General features: G+C 43.3%; 1 pseudogene; it reads left to right on the top strand.

Moving 5' to 3' along the window:
* Positions 1–14,312, top strand: part of LOC135515695 (semaphorin-3ab-like) — a 64,298-nt pseudogene that overhangs the window by 12,519 nt on the left and 37,467 nt on the right.

Here is a 14,312-nt window from a genome sequence, read left to right on the forward strand (position 1 = left end):
AGCAAAGCACCCCCACAACATGATGCTGCCACCCCCGTGCTTCACTGTTGGGATGGTGTTCATTGGCTTGCAAGCCTCCCCCTTTTTCCTCCAAATATAACAATGGTCATTATGGCCAAACAGTTCTATTTTTGTTTCATCAGACCAGAGGACATTGTTCCCATGTACAGTTGCAAACCGTAGTCTGGCTTTTTTCTGGCGGTTTTGGAGTAGTGGCTTCTTCCTTGCTGAGCGGCCTTTCAGGTTCCTTCAATATAGGACTCGTTTTTACTGTGGATATAGATACTTTTGTACCTGTTTCCTACAGCATCTTCACAAGGTCCTTTGCTGATGTTCTGGGATTTATTTGCACTTTTCGCACCAAAGTACATTTATCCCTAGGAGACAGAACACGTCTCCTTCCTGAGCGGTATGACGGCTGCGTGGTCCCATGGTGTTTATACTTGCGTACTATTGTTTATACAAATGAGCGTGGTACCTTCAGGTGTTTGGAAATTGCTCCCAAGGATGAACCAGACTTGTGGAAGTCTCCAATTTTTTTTCTGAGTTCTTGGCTGAATTCTTTTGATTTTCCCATGATGTTAAGCAAAGAGGCAGTGAGTTTGAAGGTAGGCCTTGAAATACATCCACAGGTAAACCTCCAATTGACTCAAATTATGTCAATTAGCCTATCAGAAGCTTCGAAAGCCATGACATAATTTTCTGGAATTTTCCAAACTGTTTAAAGGCACAGTCAACTTAGTGTATATAAACTTCTAACCCACTAGAATTGTGATACAGTGAGTAATAAGTGAAATAATCTGTCTGTAAACAATTGTTGGAAAAATTACTTGTGTCATGAACAAAGTAGATGTCCTAACCAACTTGTCAAAACTATAGTTTGTTAACAAGAAATTTGTGAAGTGGTTGAAAAACAAGTTTTAATGACTCTAACCTAAGTGTACGTAAACTTCCGACTTCAACTGAAGATAACGATGAACTTACTGTTTATAGCTACTGTAGGAGAGGGGCATTCAAGGAATAGCTTTAGTGAATCATTGGTTACTCTCTAAGGAATAGCTACCATATGGAGATATCATAAAGGATGGTTACTCTCTAAGGAATAGCTACCACTATGGAGAAATCATAAAGGATGGTTACTCTCTAAGGAATAGCTACCACTATGGAGATATCATAAAGGATGGTTACTCTCTAAGGAATAGCTACCACTATGGAGATATCATAAAGGATGGTTACTCTCTAAGGAATAGCTACCACTATGGAGAAATCATAAAGGATGGTTACTCTCTAAGGAATAGCTACCACTATGGAGAAATCATAAAGGATGGTTACTCTCTAAGGGAATATCATAGGATGGTTACTCTCTAAGGAATAGCTACCACTATGGAGGGAGATATCATAAAGGATGGTTACTCTCTAAGGAATAGCTACCACTATGGAGATATCATAAAGGATGGTTACTCTCTAAGGAATAGCTACCACTATGGAGAAATCATAAAGGATGGTTACTCTCTAAGGAATAGCTACCACTATGGAGAAATCATAAAGGATGGTTACTCTCTAAGGAATAGCTACCACTATGGAGAAATCATAAAGGATGGTTACTCTCTAAGGAATAGCTACCACTATGGAGGGAGAAATCATAAAGGATGGTTACTCTCTAAGGAATAGCTACCACTATGGAGAAATCATAAAGGATGGTTACTCTCTAAGGAATAGCTACCACTATGGAGAAATCATAAAGGATGGTTACTCTCTAAGAATAGAACTAGGAGGGAGATATCATAAAGGATGGTTACCAAGGAATAGCTACCACTGGAGAAATCATAAAGGATGGTTACTCTCTAAGGAATAGCTACTATGGAGATATCATAAAGGATGGTTACTAAGGAATAGCTCCCAAATATCTGAATCATAAAGGATGGTTACTCTCTAAGGAATAGCTACCACTATGGAGAAATCATAAAGGATGGTTACTCTCTAAGGAATAGCTACCACTATGGAGAAATCATAAAGGATGGTTACTCTCTAAGGAATAGCTACCACTATGGAGAAATCAAGGCTATAATGATTGGTTCAGTTTTAAAGAAAAAGTGTGTCACAACAGGCATAAGTACAATAGAGTGACCTCAGAATCCAACCAGGTCCATGAAATGGAGAACCAACTGAATGTGCATGAAACATTCATCCACATGTTCTGTCCAATGGAACACTTTGAAGTGTCTAAACCCTCAACAGAGTCCTTGGGTTTAGACATGAATAGTTCCTCTGTTTAAATGGTGTGTCAGTGTCACTAAGGGCGAGACACCTGTATTTCAAGTTCCTGTTTATACTCGCAGCCGTTTTCAATGTCTGTCAATCGTCGTCGGATTAATCCATTGGTTTTGGACGTTTCTGTTATAGTAACCGTTACTGCGGCAACCTGCCACACACACCAGCAGCTGCGAAAGAGGGAGAAGTGCAGAAAAAGGAGGAAGGAGAGGAGAAGCCAAGCATCAAGGCGTGTGGCTTTCCCAGGGCTTAATTAAGATAACATTAAAAAATGTGTTGCTCAAAGCCTCCCCCACCTTTCCATCGAAATGCGTCCACCACCTGTGCTTGCTCTGCAGCGGAGATTGCCGTGAGAGCGCCGAAAAAAACAGACCGCGCCACACACCGAGAATGGAGTGAGAGAAAGAGAGAGACAGAGAGATGGATGCCAAACCAGACTGTTGGTGTTGGGTGGGAGAAGGGCGTTTTTATTTTCCAAAGTCTGCTATTGTTCTTTGAAAGATAAACAGGTAGCTCCCAAATCATCTGCAAGATCTGTTCAGATTTATCTTCAATCTCTTCCTCTCTCTCCACACACTCTCCACACGCAACACACACAGACATGCACACACACATGTTCACACTCCAACCTCCCACACACACACACACACACACACACACACACACACACACACACACACACACACACACACACACACACACACACACACACACACACACACACACACACACACACACACACACACACACTAGTTTTCTATCCTCGTGGGGACCAAAAATTGATGCACATTCAAAATCCTATTTTCCCTAACCCCTAACTTTAAACTTAACCAGAACTTTAACCCCTAAACCTAACCCTAACGCCTAAGTCTAACCCCTAACCCTAATTGTAACCCAAACCCTAATTGTAACCTTAAGCCTGACCCCTAAGCTTAAAATAGCCCTTTTCCCCAATGGTTCTCCACAAGGGAGGCTTTTCCTTGTTTTACCAGCCTTGTGGGGAATTCTGGGGATTTCAGGTCCCCATGAGGATAGAAGAACAAGACCACACACACACATCGACATACACCCCTCCTGTCAACGCCATCCAGGAAACAACCCACTTACTCAACTAATCAGAAGAGGGAGTGTGATGACATGTATGCTGTCTCTAAAGGCCCGTCTACCTGACTAATCAGAAGAGGGAGTGTGATGACATGTATGCTGTCTCTAAAGGCCTGTCTACCTGACTAATCAGAAGAGGGAGTGTGATGACATGTATGCTGTCTCTAAAGGCCTGTCTACCTGACTAATCAGAAGAGGGAGTGTGATGACATGTATGCTGTCTCTAAAGGCCTGTCTACCTGACTAATCAGAAGAGGGAGTGTGATGACATGTATGCTGTCTCTAAAGGCCTGTCTACCTGACTAATCAGAAGAGGGAGTGTGATGACATGTATGCTGTCTCTAAAGGCCCGTCTACCTGACTAATCAGAAGAGGGAGTGTGATGACATGTATGCTGTCTCTAAAGGCCTGTCTACCTGACTAATCAGAAGAGGGAGTGTGATGACATGTATGCTGTCTCTAAAGGCCTGTCTACCTGACTAATCAGAAGAGGGAGTGTGATGACATGTATGCTGTCTCTAAAGGCCCTACCTGTCTACCTGACTAATCAGAAGAGGGAGTGTGATGACATGTATGCTGTCTCTAAAGGCCTGTCTACCTGACTAATCAGAAGAGGGAGTGTGATGACATGTATGCCGTCTCTAAAGGCCTCTACCTGACTAATCAGAAGAGGAGTGTGATGACATGTATGCTGTCTCTAAAGGCCTGTCTACCTGACTAATCAGAAGAGGGAGTGTGATGACATGTATGCTGTCTCTAAAGGCCTGTCTACCTGACTAATCAGAAGAGGGAGTGTGATGACATGTATGCTGTCTCTAAAGGCCTGTCTACCTGACTAATCAGAAGAGGGAGTGTGATGACATGTATGCTGTCTCTAAAGGCCAGAAGAGGGAGTGTCTACCTGACTAATCAGAAGAGGGAGTGTGATGACATGTATGCTGTCTCTAAAGGCCTGTCTACCTGACTAATCAGAAGAGGGAGTGTGATGACATGTATGCTGTCTCTAAAGGCCCGTCTACCTGACTAATCAGAAGAGGGAGTGTGATGACATGTATGCTGTCTCTAAAGGCCTGTCTACCTGACTAATCAGAAGAGGGAGTGTGATGACATGTATGCTGTCTCTAAAGGCCTGTCTACCTGACTAATCAGAAGAGGGAGTGTGATGACATGTATGCTGTCTCTAAAGGCCTGTCTACCTGACTAATCAGAAGAGGGAGTGTGATGACATGTATGCTCTCTAAAGGCCTGTCTACCTGACTAATCAGAAGAGGGAGTGTGATGACATGACTAATGAAGAGGGAGTGTCTGTATGCTGTCTAAAGGCCTGTCTACCTGACTAATCAGAAGAGGGAGTGTGATGACATGTATGCTGTCTCTAAAGGCCCTACCTGTCTACCTGACTAATCAGAAGAGGGAGTGTGATGACATGTATGCTGTCTCTAAAGGCCTGTCTACCTGACTAATCAGAAGAGGGAGTGTGATGACATGTATGCTGTCTCTAAAGGCCTGTCTACCTGACTAATCAGAAGAGGGAGTGTGATGACATGTATGCTGTCTCTAAAGGCCTGTCTCTAAAGGCCTCCTGACTAATCAGAAGAGGGAGTGTGATGACATGTATGCTACCTGACTGTCTCTAATCAGAAGAGGGAGTGTGATGACATGTATGCTGTCTCTAAAGGCCTGTCTACCTGACTAATCAGAAGAGGGAGTGTGATGACATGTATGCTGTCTCTAAAGGCCTGTCTACCTGACTAATCAGAAGAGGGAGTGTGATGACATGTATGCTGTCTCTAAAGGCCCGTCTACCTGACTAATCAGAAGAGGGAGTGTGATGACATGTATGCTGTCTCTAAAGGCCTGTCTACCTGACTAATCAGAAGAGGGAGTGTGATGACATGTATGCTGTCTCTAAAGGCCTGTCTACCTGACTAATCAGAAGAGGGAGTGTGATGACGCGCATTAAGTTTCGTGGGAAACACCTCATTTTCAAAATGGCGTATCGAGTTCAAGTTTGAGGATCAAATAACTAAATACTTTCGGGAACTGGAATTGGCAACGTCACTAAAATCACTAACGTCACTAAAACTGTTGCTGCTCATCTAAAATGAGCTCGCTAGCTAACATAAAGGATTCCATTCCAAGCACAGAGTTATTGTGATTGATAAAGCTGCCTTTCATTCTAGTCGTAATACATCATGTTCTTGACCTTCAACAGATGCTCAGCCTTTGGCAGGAACATAATACCAACTCATTTGGGAGAGTAAAAGTCTCCCATTCAATGGTTTTCCATTTCAGGTTGTGGGCACAAAGACGTATGGATGCCACCAGCGGAAAGACAGACAAACAGAAGCCCAGGAGAAATATGCTTCTGAAATGAACAAGAAGTCCACAGATCACTGTCATTTACTCTATACATTTTTACAACATTCATTTCACTTCAATCATTTTGAAGTACTAACTAACAATGTAATGTTCCTCAATAAAATGGAGGAAGAGGGGACTTGAAACGGGTGTCCTGAGTCTGTGGTCGCTAAAGATCCCATGGTGGTCATTGCAAGAGTCTGTCATACCATTTGACGTGTAATGTGTATGTCAAACTGTATTCCTATCATTTAATACGGTCTATTAAATCACCATGTATGTAAATTGTATGAATAATGTACAATATATGTAACAACATATCTGATCAAAAAACTCAAATGTAAAACAAAGTGACTTTTGTCTTTTGAAGAGAGGAGTGGATGGGCCAACAAAATAAATACAAATATACTATGTAAGTGGGGTGAGGGTGGAGAGTTTCCCCTTATAATATAAAGAGCTTTGGGTGTCTAGAAAAGTGCCATGTGCTGTAAGTCCAATCAATTATTATTATGACCTGTTTTGCTCTCTTCCATAGCCTGAAGCCCATGTCTTTGTACAGAGATGGAAACTGGCAGGAAATGGTGAAATGGTGGACTGCAAGGCTATGTTAAGTTAAAGTTGCAGTATGTAAGGTTTTGGGCAACCCGTCCAAATTCACATAGAAATGTGAGTTACAAATCTGTCATTCTCTTGAAAGCAAGTCCCTATTTCTATGCTTCCCGTTCTTAAGTTTCATTTCTGCTTCTTATACTTTTGGTTTGGTACACCAGCTTCAAACACCGGAAAATACACATTTTTTGGTTATTGAAAATATATTTCACAGCGTTTTAGATGGTAAAATGATTCTCTACACTATACTTGCTTGTTTAGTCACAAGCTGAAATTAGGCAAACTTTTAGACATTTTGCAACAAGGAAATGGAGTGATTTCTGCATATTGCAACTTTGAATTAATAAATGTAACAGGGCTGAAGTTTTACATCTTAAATCATCCAATTTAAAAATAAATTGTGTGTGTGTGTGTGAACCTTTCTGTGAAACTGCACTTTTTACTTGTGGATTACTTGAAATAGAAAATAGAAAGTCAAGATGTGTCAATTTGTTTGTCTACATGCCATTTAGAAAACAATGCAGCTATTGGATAAACCTATTTGGGGTTAAGACAAGTAACTGTGAGTAAGTGCAAACATAAGGATAAGCTTTGCAAGCTGAGTTTAAATAGGACATCTGATTTCTCCTTTGCATTCAGAACGGGTGGTTTTATTATTGTAGCTAATAAAAACCAAATCATTGATGTATCACAAGATAAAAGCATGTATCTTGTCTGTCCCTGCCCCTGCATACGCATCATCACAATTCCTCATCTGATCAATCATTTCCAATGAACCACCGGTATACAGGTCAACACACTCCCTCATCTGATTGGTCAGGTAAGTGGGCCTCCTGACTTTGTGGCTGTGGTAACTTGTGCCAACGACAGATCTGGCAGAGAGACGTGAAATGAAATGTTGAAAGAGGAAAAGAGTCGATTTCAAACACAGGTAGTCTACTTCTGTTCCCCAGAATACCTCTCTCCCACAACCAACACTCCCCAACAAACGCTGCTATTATTCCTATAAACTAGTGTTGCATACGTTTTTTGTGAAGTGTTTTTTTCCTGTTGAGCCTTACTTTAATACTCGAGTCATTCAGATAAACATATATAAACATAGTTGAATGTCTCGTTGCATGTTTGGTTGTTCTGCCATTGTGCTGAGTGGAGAGGGTGTAGGTGGCTGAAAGGCCTCTCTGTTTAGAGAATGGAAGGATGAAGTGCACTCCCCCTGACAATCACACTTGTGAATTCAATTTGGCTAGTTTTTCCCCCCAAAGGCTTTTAAAATAAAACAAGAGCCTGGTTATTTTCCATAATGACGTACGATAGGGAGCGAATAATTTATTTGAATGAATCCGGAGTGTTTATCGGTTTCGAGGACATACTTAATGCGAACACATGTCCACGCGTAGAAAGAGTGCTTGAACACATGGAGAGATGTGAGCAGGTACACACACACACACACACACACACACACACACACACACACAGACAGGCAGGCAGGCAGGCAGGCAGGCAGGCAGGCAGGCAGGCAGGCAGGCAGGCAGGCAGGCAGGCAGACAGACAGACAGACAGACAGACAGACAGACAGGTCTGTGGTCCAGATTCAGCCACACCTACCTGTCTTCTGTGTGAGAGGGAGAGCAGGGGAACAAAGGATGTGTATCAAGAGAAGGAGGTTTGTATAAGTGAGTGTGTGAGATGGGCAGCAGAGAAAGGGTATGTTTACGCACGTGTCTGAGTGAAAGATGTTATAAGGAGTGTGTGTGTGTGTGTGGTGTGTGTGTGTGTGTGTGTTTGTTCAAATGAGAGTGTGGTGGTGCAGGCGCAGAGTGTATGTGTGTGTGTGTGTGTGTGGTGTGTGTGTGTGTGTGTGTGTGTGTGTGTGTGTGTGTGTGTGTGTGTGTGTGTGTGTGTGTGTGTGTGTGTGTGTGTGTGTGTGTGTGTGTGTGTGTTTGAGAGAGGTGGGAGTGTGGCGGTGTTGGGCAGAGTGTGTGTGCGGTAGAAACTGCTGAGTGGGCTCGGTGTTCTACTGGTTAATGCTGCCATTGCAGAAACACTGATTGGATTACAACTTAGTCTGGGAAGAGGAGTGTGTGTGTGTGCGTGTGTGTGTATATATCTGTGTGTGTGTGACTGTACATCTGCTCCCTTGCATTTGCTTGAGAGAAAGGCCGTTGTGCTCTGTGTGTGCTGTGTGTGAACACGTCTCCAAACGAGCGTGTCCGTCTTTACCTCTTGGGTTCTTAGGTGTCTCGCCCCAGTCACATCGGCCTTGCAGCCTTGGCGATCTTCAGCTACGATAAAGCCTTGCTCAGCCTACCATCCCAACTTGTCTTACTCTGAGAACACGACGTGTTGAAATATGTGGCATGTGTTTAATCTCCGGCCCATCTGGGGGAAACCTTCCTTCGATGGATCTCCACGGCTGCCATTATGGAGAGAGCGTGCAAATTCCTGGCTCCAGAGATCAACAGTCGCTCACTTTTAGAGGGCTTTTAAAGGGGCGGGAAGTGTCAGATCCAGGGCCAAAATGGCAGAGAACATAGCTGCATACCTTTCTGTTCTGTTTTGAGATGAGCAGATCTCGTCTGCTCTTCCTATTTTTGTCTCTGTCCATTGTCTTGGTACATCCGTCTCGCTCTCTTTATCTGTTCTCTGTCTCTCACAGTGGAGGCTGTTGAGGGGAGAACGGCTCATAATAATGGCAGGAACGGAACAGATGGAATGACATCAAACACCTGGGAACTGTGTGTTTGATGTATTTGATATCATTCCACTAATTCCGCTCCAGTCATTACCACAAGCCTGTCCTCCCCAATTAAGGTGCCACCAACCTCCTGTGGTCTCTCATAAGTCTCCCTCTTCCATTCTCCTCTTTAACCCTCTCTTCCTCACCTTTTGTTTTTGTAGCAGAAGTTGTATTCAGGTTATCAGTGACAAACCATCTCCCTTTAAAAACCATCACAGTTCAATATGTGACTTAATTTCTTCCATCTCTTCCCTTCCTCTCTGACCAACTCTCTCCATTTCCCCTTTACTTACTGTAGGTAATAGAAGTCCACCTCTTCAAGCATTACCTTCACTGTAAAGCACTTTTCCTTGTGCTCACTATAACTTGTTTCCTGTCCCGGGGCTGTCATAGCTGATTGGTTGATTAGGAGTAAAGGGTTATCTGATAGGCTGTTGGCCCCGTGATGAAATGGGCCAGCCACTGACGATGCCTCCAGACTCTGGATCAGTCAGCCAGTCTCTGTTTGTCTACTTAACATTTCTTCTCTGGTTACATCTGCTCTAACTGTTGGAGAAGCTGTTAGAGGACTGATGGACATGCATACATAGGCAGCAGCGTGCACACAGAATTGCACACTGTATAGTGACGTACATAGACAGACAGGTTGCCATAAAGGCGATACAGGCAGCACAATATCAGTACTGTAACACCAACCACTACACACACCTTGAAAAGCCTCACATTCAGCCTTGAAGCAGCCCTAGTCAACCTAGATGAGCTGTGGGCTGCTTTATTGGGTGATCCACAGTCCCCCCTCAACCTGCTCTCTTCCCCTCCTCATCCCATTGGGAATACCATGGAACACTTGATACAGAGAGATGTTGACACAGACGAGAGGATCACTGACACCCCCCACCCCCTCTCTTCTTCCTCTTCTCTCTATACACACAGATGTCCACGATCTTACCCACAATACCCCGGGAGAGTGGGCGCAGATGGCTTCCCTGGGGTTAAGGTTCCAAGTGGCATCCTATTCCCGACATAGTACACTACTGATGACTAGGACCCATAGAGCCCTGGTCAACAGTAGTGCGCTATGTAGGGTTAATAGTGTGCGATTTAGGGCGATATTCTAGCCGCCCGTCAATCAGGGCTCAGAGGAGATCACAGTCCAGACTGCCAGTGGGGACGGTGATGGAAGAGCTAGCGTGATGCATGGTGCTGAGACATGGGTTTTAATGTACCTGTAATTTCTGTACGTATGTCTACAGTATGTCCAGGTGTGTCTGGTACAAGGAGTGGAGTCTAAATGGAAGCAGATACGTAGAAGGGCAGAATGCGACCCACGAAAAACTGTTAGAGACGCATCAATTATTTTATTATCATGCTCACTTATCTTAATCATTCTTTTAGATTTTCGAGGAACGTTTTTCGACCAGGTTGTTTGGTTGAGTAGCCAATCTGATTTGTATTGAGGAACCAGAGGCAAAAACATAGCAACACTGTTGTCTTCTGAGTTGGTTATTTTTGTTGGTGTAATGAAGGCTGCCTTGGCTTTATCTCAGCAGTCTCAACATGCTGTTACTACTGCATGTGTCATCAAAAGTTGCCTTTGGTGATAAACGTTTCAGAGGTTTTGTCTCAGGTTGGGGGATGTTTAGTTGACCTGACAGGTTTATAGGAACTTACTCTCCTGCCTCCACCTGTTATTTATCGCCATGCCTCTGCACACACTGTACTACACATCTTAACTGACCACACACAGCCCTGTCCCGAATGCCTATAAAAGATTCAGCCAATCACATGCTTGGGCAGCTTTTGCGCCATGCTGAGACTGGGTCACGCAGTGTCCACCTTAGAGGCCTTACGTCATGCCTGACCAGATCTGTGTGACATTTTTATTTATTTTATTTATTTCACCTTTATTTAACCAGGTAGGCAAGTTGAGAACAAGTTGTAACGGCGTTCTTCGTTTGTCGTAAGAAAGTCGGACCGAAATGCAGCGTGGTGGTTACTCATGTTTTTAATGAATGAATCAAATGACGATTACAAAATACAAAACAACAAAACGGAATGTGAAACCTAATTACAGCCTATCTGGTGAAACTACACAGAGACAGGAACAATCACCCACGAAATACACAGTGAAACCCAGGCTACCTAAATACGGTTCCCAATCAGAGACAACAAGAATCACCTGACTCTGATTGAGAACCGCCTCAGGCAGCCAAACCTAAACTAAGCACACCCCTAATCAACCACAATCCCAATGCCTACAAAAACCCCAATACGACAAACACAATAACATAAACCCATGTCACACCCTGGCCTGACCAACTAATTATCTAAAACACAAAATACTAAGACCAAGGCGTGACACAAGTTCTCATTTACAATTGCGACCTGGCCAAGATAAAGCAAAGCAGTTTGACACATACAATGACACAGAGTTACACATGGAGCAAAACAAACATACAGTCAATAATACAGTATAAACAAGTCTATATACGATGTGAGCAAATGAGGTGAGATAAGGGAGGTAAAGGCAAAAAAAGGCCATGGTGGCAAAGTAAATACAATATAGCAAGTAAAACACTGGAATGGTAGATTTGCAATGGAAGAATGTGCAAAGTAGAAATAAAAATAATGGGGTACAAAGGAGCAAAATAAATAAATTAATTAAATACAGTAGGGAAAGAGGTAGTTGTTTGGGCTAAAATATAGGTGGGCTATGTACAGGTGCAGTAATCTGTGAGCTGCTCTGACAGTTGGTGCTTAAAGCTAGTGAGGGAGATAAGTGTTTCCAGTTTCAGTGCTTTTTGTAGTTCGTTCCAGTCATTGGCAGCAGAGAACTGGAAGGAGAGGCGGCCAAAGAAGGATGTGAAGGATGCTTTGTTGTGAAATAGGAAGCCAATTCTAGATTTAACTTTGGATTGGAGATATTTGATATGGGTCTGGAAGGAGAGTTTACAGTCTAACCAGACACCTAAGTATTTGTAGTTGTCCACGTATTCTAAATCAGAGCCGTCCAGAGTAGTGATGTTGGACAGGCGGGTAGGTGCGGGTAGCGATCGGTTGAAGAGCATGCATTTAGTTTTACTTGTATTTAAGAGGAAGGAGAGTTGTATGGCATTGAAGCTTGCCTGGAGGGTTGTTAACACAGTGTCCAAAGAAGGGCCAGAAGTATACAGAATGGTGTCGTCTGCGTAGAGGTGGATCAGAGACTCACCAGCAGCAAGAGCGACCTCACTGATGTATACAGAGAAGAGAGTCGGTCCAAGAATTGAACCCTGTGGCACCCCCATAGAGACTGCCAGTGGTCCGGACAGCAGACCCTCCGATTTGACACACTGAACTCTATCAGAGAAGTAGTTGGTGAACCAGGCGAGGCAATCATTTGAGAAACCAAGGCTGTCGAGTCTGCCAATGAGGATGTGGTGATTGACAAAGTCAAAAGCCTTGGCCAGATCAATGAACACGGCTGCACAGTAATGTTTCTTATCGATGGCGGGTAAGATATCGTTTAGGACCTTGAGTGTGGCTGAGGTGCACCCATGACCAGCTCTGAAACCAGATTGCATAGCAGAGAAGGTATGGTGAGATTCGAAATGGTCGGTAATCTGTTTGTTGACTTGGCTTTCAAAGACCTTAGAAAGGCATGGTAGGATAGATATAGGTCTGTAGCAGTTTGGGTCAAGAGTGTCCCCCCTTTGAAGAGGGGGATGACCACAGCTGCTTTCCAATCTTTGGGGATCTCAGACGACATGAAAGAGAGGTTGAACAGGCTAGTAATAGGGGTGGCAACAATTTCGGCAGATAATTTTAGAAAGAAAGGGTCCAGATTGTCTAGCCCGACATCCCAAAGGGCAGTTTTTGGTGAACCTTTTTAGAAGTGTCTAGCTTGAGAAATCTGAACTCCCAGAACTTAAATTCTTCATCTGTCTATGTCACCTTACCAGAAACACAGTCATACAACACTCTGTTGTGCCACAATTCATTTGCTGTTGGTTATAACCGTAACATTGACTATTGACATGCAGCGTATCTAAATTGAAGCTCTTTAGATATTTTTGTCTGTCCATTCTAGGGTTGTTTAATTCCTGTACCTTTCCCAAAACACTCTGTATTTCCCAGAAATCCTGGTTGGGAGGTTCCTGGAATTACGCGAGAATTAGCTGGAAATCCAAGAATCCTTCAACCACGATTTCTGGAAAAGCAAGGAATTTGGGGGAAATTACTGGAACTGTTTAACTCTAGTCTGTCTGTCTACCCACCCATCCATTCATCCATCTGTCCACCTTTCTTCCTCTTCCATCCATCTGTTTGTCTATCTGCTTTAGACTCACCCATGCTCTGTCCTCTGTGTGTGTTTCAGAGATGGTAGAATCCAGTAACCTCATCACTTTCAACGGCCTCACCAACAGCTCCGGCTACGACACCTTCCTATTGGACGAGGAGAGAGGAAGACTGTTGGTGGGTGCCGAGGACCACGTCTTCTCCTTTGACTTGGTCAATCTCAACAGAGAGCACAAACAGGTAAGAGTCCTACTCTTTGACCGCACACAAGGTCAACATTATGAAGATAACACAATGACCACACGACCACACAAAACCAACATTTTCTCTATGGGTCTTGCATCAATAGAGACATACAATGGACCGCTTATTCTCAATCTTTCCAGTAAAAGGCACATATGCATGAAATAAAATAAACCTGCTTTTAAAGAGTGGATATTGATTCAGACAGGAGGTCCAGTGTATAGGCAAGCCGTCCATTTAGTAACTGCCAATGAAAACACATAATAGCAAATCTATGGAGCTATGTAAGGGACCTCACTGCCAAATCATACTCTGAGAGAAGAAGACTTGGACCGCATTTCCCATAAATACTGAAAAGCTGAAAGCTGTCTGAACTTCCCTATGATGATCCGTATGAATAATTAGCAACAGGAAGTGAGGATGCTTGAGTAATTAGAATGCACTTCTCAGCTGTATATGGCAGAGCTATGTATTTACATGTTTTTCATTGGGATCATTTTCCTCTGTGCAGATGGTTGGGGGACAGGAATATAATTGAATAAATGTAATTAAACCAGTTGGAGGGTGGGATTCCATTTGACTAGATCTGCTATACGGCATGATCAGGATTTAGGTTCACGTTATATCCAAACTTATCCTATTTGGAAGTCTGGATCTCTGAGTGCAGAGGTCATGCTCATTGACGAGTGAGCACAGAGTATGATGCTGA

This window comes from Oncorhynchus masou, chromosome 27 (assembly GCF_036934945.1).
Source record: "Oncorhynchus masou masou isolate Uvic2021 chromosome 27, UVic_Omas_1.1, whole genome shotgun sequence".
NCBI lineage: Eukaryota > Metazoa > Chordata > Actinopteri > Salmoniformes > Salmonidae > Oncorhynchus > Oncorhynchus masou.